Source organism: Canis lupus, chromosome 36, assembly GCF_003254725.2.
Source record: "Canis lupus dingo isolate Sandy chromosome 36, ASM325472v2, whole genome shotgun sequence".
In the NCBI taxonomy this organism is placed as follows: domain Eukaryota; kingdom Metazoa; phylum Chordata; class Mammalia; order Carnivora; family Canidae; genus Canis; species Canis lupus.
Genome location: NC_064278.1, coordinates 18,701,124 through 18,708,628, shown reverse-complemented (window position 1 = coordinate 18,708,628; position 7,505 = coordinate 18,701,124). Strand labels below are relative to the sequence as shown.

At 44.7% G+C, this 7,505-nt stretch overlaps 1 protein-coding gene across 3 annotated transcripts in view; it reads left to right on the top strand.

The window, feature by feature from the left end:
• The first annotated feature begins 4,013 nt into the window (after positions 1-4,013).
• GPR155 (G protein-coupled receptor 155) overlaps positions 4,014-7,505 on the top strand; it is a 43,544-nt gene continuing 40,052 nt past the window's right edge. Inside the window, exon 1 of one of the 3 annotated variants that reach the window (XM_025460231.3) lies at positions 4,014-4,265. The gene's annotated coding sequence lies outside the window, so the exon portion shown is untranslated. Of the gene's footprint in view, positions 4,266-4,452; positions 4,933-7,505 lie in introns of those variants that run through there. The other 2 variants (XM_025460233.3, XM_025460232.3) reach the window with 2 other exon arrangements.

Here is a 7,505-nt window from a genome sequence, read left to right as displayed (position 1 = left end):
TCTTACCTAAGTCATTTAACTTTCAGTTTCATAATCTAATAATTCTGGTTTCATTGTTCTTCTTAACTTCTTAAATGCTTGCCCAGAAAAGCCTCTGCCTATTTAAGCACATTTGAGCCTTACCCAACATTAATAAGTTCAATAACAAGGTGAGATGTTTAGATTCCACTTTTCCTCACTGCTTTTGTAAAAATACACACACATATATATATACAATACATATATACACATATATATTGCATTTACCAGTTCATTATAAAGGAATATGATAAAGGATACAGATGGAACAGATGTAGATGAGGTGTGTGGGAAAGGGCGCTGAGCTTCCATGCCCTCTCCGGGAATGCCAGTCTTGTAGCACCTCCACGTGTTCACCAACCTGGAATCTCTGTAAGAATATTTTAAGAGTAGATTGAAAAGGGGGTAGTAATTATGTATTTTAAAAAAATACAAACAGGGCAGCCCGTGTGGCTCAGGAGTTTAGCGTCGCCTTCAGCTCAGTGCATGATCCTGGAGACCCAGGATCCAGTCCCACGCTGGGCTCCCTGCATGAAGCCTGCTTCTCCCTCTGCCTGTGTCTCTGCCTCTCTCTCTCTGTCTCTAATGAATAAATAAATAAAATCTTAAAAAAACAACAACCATAAGCAGACATCCATGCATATGTGTATATATTTTTTATATGTGTATATTAAAAGGTAAGTTTCAGGGTTTTATCTTGACAGACCAGAAATTAAATTATTTAATTATAGCATTTAAAGTAACCAAACACCTCCCCACAAGAATAATTTGGGAGAATATTTAAATAAGGCTATAAACCTGGGCCAAGTTAAATGCTGGAAAAAATAAGAAATACGGCTACTCTAAAAAAGCTATGCCACAGTTGCTTATATCAGTTAGTTCCAATTGAATAAAAAGTAAGTTTTAACAGCCTGATAGCTTGTAGGCAATTCTGTTTTAGTCAATTATTCAAAAACCATTTACAGGGGCCCCTGGGTGGCTCACCGGTTGAGCATCTGCCTTCAGTTCAGGTCTTGATCCTGGGCTCCTGGGATGGAGTCCCTCATCAGGCTCCCTACAGGGAGCCTGCTTCTCCCTCTGCCTATGTCTCTGCCTCTCTGTATAAAATCTTAAAACACACACACACACACACACACACACACATTTATGGAACACCTAAGAATACAAAGATTAACTTTGTAAAGAATTAGCCTTAACCTTGTATAAATTCATATATTACATGGTTATCAATGCTCTTAAATTGTTCTATTTTACGGATGGATTTTATATACCTACATAGTTTAATATACAGTAGTGACTTTTAAATTTTAGAAAAATACTATATTATTCACCATTTGCACATAACCAAAATATATACTTTATGACTTATTTCATGCTTTTTCTTGATAACATTAATGTATTTTTTATAGAAATTCTGAGAACTATTCTACAAAGAAAAAAATCATGTGTATTTTTACCACTCAGATATACTCTTGGCATTTTCTTTTCTTTTTAAAGATTTTATTATAATGGAGAGGATGATGACAACTCCTTCAAGAAGATAGATTGAGGGATGCCTGGGTGGCTCAGTGGTTGAGCGTCTCTGCCTCTGGCTCAGAGTCTGATCCTGGAGTCCTGGGATTGAGTCCCACATCAGGCTCCCTGCATGGAGCTTGCTTCTCCCTCTGCCTGTGTCTCTGCTTCTCTCTCTCTGTCTCTCATGAATAATAAATAGAAAAAGAAAGAAAGAAAGAAAGAAAGAAAGAAAGAAAGAAAGAAAGAAAGAAAGAAAGAAAGAAAGAAAGAAGAAAGAAAGAAAGAACTAGATAATTTGTTAGGGCTTTAGATTTTAGACCTATAATCAAATTATTTTCTTGTAGCTACTTCTCTCATTTGAAATATTTCTTCATCTTCAGATAATAGAATGGTAGAAAATAATGGAACTTTAGAACTAGGAAGGCTGTTAGAGGCTGTCTGACTCAATTCCTCTTCCTTATTGTAATGGAGTAAGGACTTCTGTTCACTGTCTTATCCCTCTTCTTTGGCCCTATAAGTAATCCAGTCCCATCAGCACTTCCTTTGTAATGTCTCTCAGGCTGTTCCTACTTTTTTCATTATCATCGCTCCAAAGTACATGTTTTCATTTCCTAGTGTGTAGGTTCTTTCCAAAGTCATCTGCTTTTCTTGCCTTCAGTCTCTTTCTCAACTAATCCTGGGAAAGCTTCCAGGTTACATATACAAAAACAATGTGATCATTATGACACATTCCCGTCAAAACATATTTAATGGTTTTACTGTGGTCAGAGGATAAGGCAAGACCCAAACTCTAAGCCTAACCTAAAGAACCTCTTAGGGATGCCTGGGTGGCTCAGCCGTTGAGCATCTGCCTTTGGCCCAGGGTGTGATCCCAGGGTTCTGGGATTGACTCCCATGTTGGGCTCCCTGCAGGGAGCCTGCTTCTCCCTCTGCCTGTGTCTCTGCTTCTCTCTCTCTCTTTCTGTGTGTGTCTCTCATGAATAGATAAATAAAATATTAAAAAAAAAAATAAAGAACCTCTTAGAGGCTGGCTTTAACTTCCCTTTCCAGGTATATCTTCAAGTATTCTCCTAAAAATCAAAACGCCATATTTACCTAGTTGAATCTTTATACTTTCTAAACAAATATCCTTTTAGCCTTGAGATAATATATTCAGAAGATTAAAAAAAAATAGCCAGGTTCAAGGGGAAAAAAAGAAGGCAGTTAAGAGTGAAGATGGAGAACAAAGGTGAAGCGAGAACAGGAAGAGAATGTATGGCTTTTCTATGGTTTCTTTCTGCTCATTTTTCTCCTTAGTTTTCAGAACCTTTAACGAATCCTTAGCTTACTGTGACTTTTCAAATCATACATTTTTGTATCTTTACACAAAGACTACTAAGATGATGGGAAGGCATCTAAAGTTGCCAGACCAAAAAAAAAACAAAACAAAACAGTTAAATGCAAGGCAAAATCAAGGCTTTACAAAGGACAGGTGCCTGTCATATTCAGTGGAATATCATATATATATATAAAGATTTTATGTATTTATTCATGAGAGACACACACAGAGAGAGGCAGAGACACAGGCAGAGGGAGAAGCAGGCTCCACGCAGGGAGGCCCAGGCGGGACTTGACCCCGGGTCTCCAGGGTCACGCCCTGGGGCTGAAGGCAGGCGCTCAACCTTGAGCCACCGGGACTGCCCCGGAATATCCTAAACATCTTAGACTTGAAGAGAATGTTGACTCCAAAAGATTAATACAAATACAGGGTTTCTTCGAGTTTCAAAATGGAGCTCTGCACGCGCGACGCCTTCATTGCAAGCTCAGCAAGTTTCCCAGCCACCGAAGGGGTTTCTTCCCAGCACCCGGGGGATGGACACGTGGTCTCCCCCACAGCGGGGCCGCAGGTGTCCCTCTCCATGTGGGCGCACGTTCTATCCAGATCCAGCCCAGGCCCCTGCTTGGGAAGGTCAAGGGCACACACAGGCCTCGGCGAACGGGGAAAGCAGGATTCTGACCCGGATCTGATTTTTAAACTCTTTGCTATAAAATGACTAGTCACACCGACGTATGAACTAGCGGATCACAAGACGCTGGGCGTCAGGCTGAAAAAAAACCAGAGGCTTCCAATTCCGTCTGAATTTACGGCGAGGAAGACGAGCCTAGCAGGGTCCCCGCGGCAGCCGCCATGTTGGGAGCGCCGGCGGCCGGAAGTGTCGGCGGCGAGCGCTGGGAGGCGGCGGCGCGGGGGCGGAGCCGGGGATCTGTGTTCCCCCCCCCACCCCCGAGCCCCTCCCCTCCTCCCGCCCCCGCCACATCCCGGCTGCCGGGGGCGGAGCCTCAGGGCGGGCCCGGGGACCCTGCGGCTCCGAGCCCTGCGGCAGGGGCGGGGCCTCGTGGCGGGGGCGGGGCCTGGAGGCGGGACCCGCGCTGCGAGGCTCGGAGGTGCCCTGGCGGCGCGGCTTGCGGCCTGGGGCGGGGGCGGGGCCCGATGGAGGGGCGGGGCCTGGTGGAGGGGCGGGGCCTAGGGCGGGGCGGGGCCGCGCGGCGGGCGCGGGGAGGAGCTGACCCGGTCCCCGCGCTCCTGCACCTCGCTTTCTCGGAACGTGACAGAGCTGCTGTAGCCGGCCGCCAGCAGCCCGCAGCTCTCGGAGGAGAGAGCTGGGGTGGGAGATGACGGTGATTTCCTCCCTGCTCGGCCCATCACGAGCATCGACTCCCTTCTTGCGGCCTCGGGGCTGCAGACGTAGCAGGTGAGATGGGGCCCCGGGGGCGCCCCCGCCCCGCCCCGCCCCGCTCGGCCTGGCGTACCCTGGATGCCCCCATCCTCGCCCCGCGGGCCTGGGCCGGGGTGGAGGGGCAGTGCCCCGCCCTTAGCACCCCGGCGTGCAGCCCGCGGCCGGAGCCTACCCGCTGTTAGGACCCCGGGAGCCACCCAAGAAGACTTAGCCTAGGGGAAGGGACCGCTTGTCCCCTCCAGCGACAAGCGCGGAGCCCAGTTCGAGGAGCGCCTCCTTGCACGGCCACGCGTGTCATTCTCGGACTCTGCCTTTTATCCCGAGGGGGCGGCCTCAGTATCTGCCCTCCTGGGAGCTCCTGCCCGGTACCTGGAGCGCTGCACCAAATTTTCTCCCTTGCCCCTTTTTGGAGCATGTCAGGTACCGTGACGTTGTGACCCCCACGCCCCGGGGGAGCTGAGAGACCAACTTTCTATCCCAGGCGCAGACCCCAGGCGGCCTTTCCGCTGCCACCGCTGGCTGCCCGGGCCCTGGGTGGCAGCCGGTCTCGGGGCAGGCTGTTTGGTTAAGGACGCTCCGCATCCTTATCTTGGGGGGCCAAAGTCTGCCCCTGCCGACGCGGGAAGAGGCCGTGCTTGGCTCCCACCCGAGGTCTCTAGGGAGGACATTTGGTCCTCTGCAGGTAGGTGGGAGTGGGCGGGTGGTGTGACTGCTGATGTGCAAGATGCTGTAATAATACCAGGCTGTGTTAGGTTTGTTCCCCCGCAGGATAATGGATATTGGCTGTTTGAGGACAGACAGGCTAAGAGTTTAAAGCTTTCTCTGCAATAAATCAGAACCCTCTTCCCCATTTTCACTTAACAGGGGGTAGTGTTTACGGTTTCCTTCGTGTTATCGCCACCAACTGTCAGTGGCTGGCAGCCCTTTGTATATAGCATTTCTCTCCTCCTCATCCCACTAAGCGGCCACCGAGCAGTCTTTTTTATCGGGACAGGTCAACTTGTGCCATTAGCAACTCTTGTTTTTAACGAGATGAAAAGACTGGATACAATTTTTTAAAACTTCCATTGCTTGTGGTTCCTGTTCATGTTCACAGAATGCTTTAAAAAGCTTATACTCTTCCCTATTGGGGGCAAAAAAAAAAAAAAAAAAAGAAAAGAAAAGAGAGAGATGAGAAACCTTTGTAAGTGCTATTTTGGTTGTTTCGACATTCCCTCTATTGACAAGTATTGCTTTTATACTGTTGAGGAACATTAAAAGAATATTTCGGGGATGGGACAGGTTACTTTTCAAAGTTTTTCTCTTTAATTTTTAACTAACTTAAAGTTAATCCTGGGCAGTGCTACAACTATTTGACCATCACCTTGATAAAAATGAAGAACTCTCCCTTCCCTGCTAAAAACTGTTTTAAGTTCAGACTGGATTAAATTGAATTCCTTTTAGTTGTTCCGTATAAAAGAGAAGCTGTTAATCTATGACCCTTCCCGTTTCTCTTATTTTCTTGGAGAATCTTTAATGCCAAGTTTGAAGAGTGGGCATAAGGCATTGAATTATATTTAATGTGTTACCAGTCTCATTATGACCACACTCCTAAGGTTGAAGAAGCTAAGTTTCAGAGAGGATATTTAATTTGACCAAGAGACTTGATAAGTGATAGGGCCCCAAATTGGGTTCAGGTCTATTGACGCTTTGAAATGAACAATTGCTATTTTTTTTTTTAAGATTTTATTTATTTATTCATGAGAGACACAGAGAGAGAGGAGTGAGGCAGAGACGTAGGCAGAGGGAGCAGCAGGCTTCCTGAGAGGAACCGATGCGGGACTTGATCCTAGGACCCCGGGATCACAACCTGAGCCAAAGGCAGACAGACACTCAACCACTGAGCCATCCACGTGCCCTGAACAACTGCTATGTTAGTTAAAACTTGGTTAAAAAATTATTGTAATAATTGATTTGTACTACATACAATACTACATATCAATTATTACAAATAAGGGGTAGTGAACAGTATGAGTTACTAATATTCCAGGCGAAGAAATATAGGGAACTTTAAAAAATAATGTAAGACTGCAAAAGTTCATCACCTTATTTTTTAACTTGTCCTTTTCAAGTCCACACCTTTTTGGGCTCCAAATGTTTAACACCTTTGTTTACCAGCTTCTTACTTCAACTAATGGTACCTGTCCCAACCATTAGCTTCCCCAGGATATAATTTGATGCTTATTTGGTAAACTTCAAGTATGTGATTATTGTAGGTTTATGTATATTAACCACTCCTATCTAATCCTGGTAGAAAAATACTTGTGCTGATCCAGATTAATTGTAAGGTTTTAAATGGTTCAGTTTATACGAGGGTAGCACAGAGAAAATTATCTTGTCCACACCCCATGTATCAGTTGTTGCTGGTTGGTCTCTGGCCTGCTACCTGAGTCTTCTTTATGTCCTGTGGGTGTTTGAAAACTTACCCGTTGGCATTGTAAATTTCAGGAATCATGAGTGTTTTTACTTTCTACATTATATAAGGCCACTTTAGACGGTTAACCCAGAATAATCACTTAGAAATTGACAATTGTCACCATATTAATTTCAAGTTACTAATTAAGGCTGATTAGTTGTGAAGTTGCCCAAACCTCATATTCATTGTGACCCTGGCAGCAAGAAGGGAGTCTGATAAGTATTGTAATGCTAACATAAAATTTTTTTCCTGCTTTAGCATTTTCTGAACATCGTTAAAGCATTTTACAACACATTTTGTGTTCTTTAACATTTATGAACAGCTTTAGAACACTTTAGAACACATCTTGTGGTCCTGAGTCTGTTGCTATAGTGAAAGCTTATAATGCTTTATTATTCAGGAAAAAGATTTCTGTCCATGAACTAGAAAGTTCCTAAAAGAGGACATTGGTCCACTAAAAGGTGAGAGATTTAAAAGCAGATTAATATTTTAATCATTCATCAAAAATATATATATCTATTTTTTAATATTTTTTTATTTATTCATGAGAGACATAGAGAGAGAGAGGCAGAGACACAGGCAGAGGGAGAAGCAGGCTCCATGCAGGGAGCCCACCATGAGACTTGATCCCGGGTTTCCAGGATCAGGCCCTGAGCTGAAGGCGGCATTAAACCGTTGAGCCACCAGGCTGCCCAAAATTATATATATTTTATATATATAATTATGTAGTGTATATTGATAGGTATATATATATATATACCCACACACTCTAACATATATGTTTGTGTCTCCTGTGTACC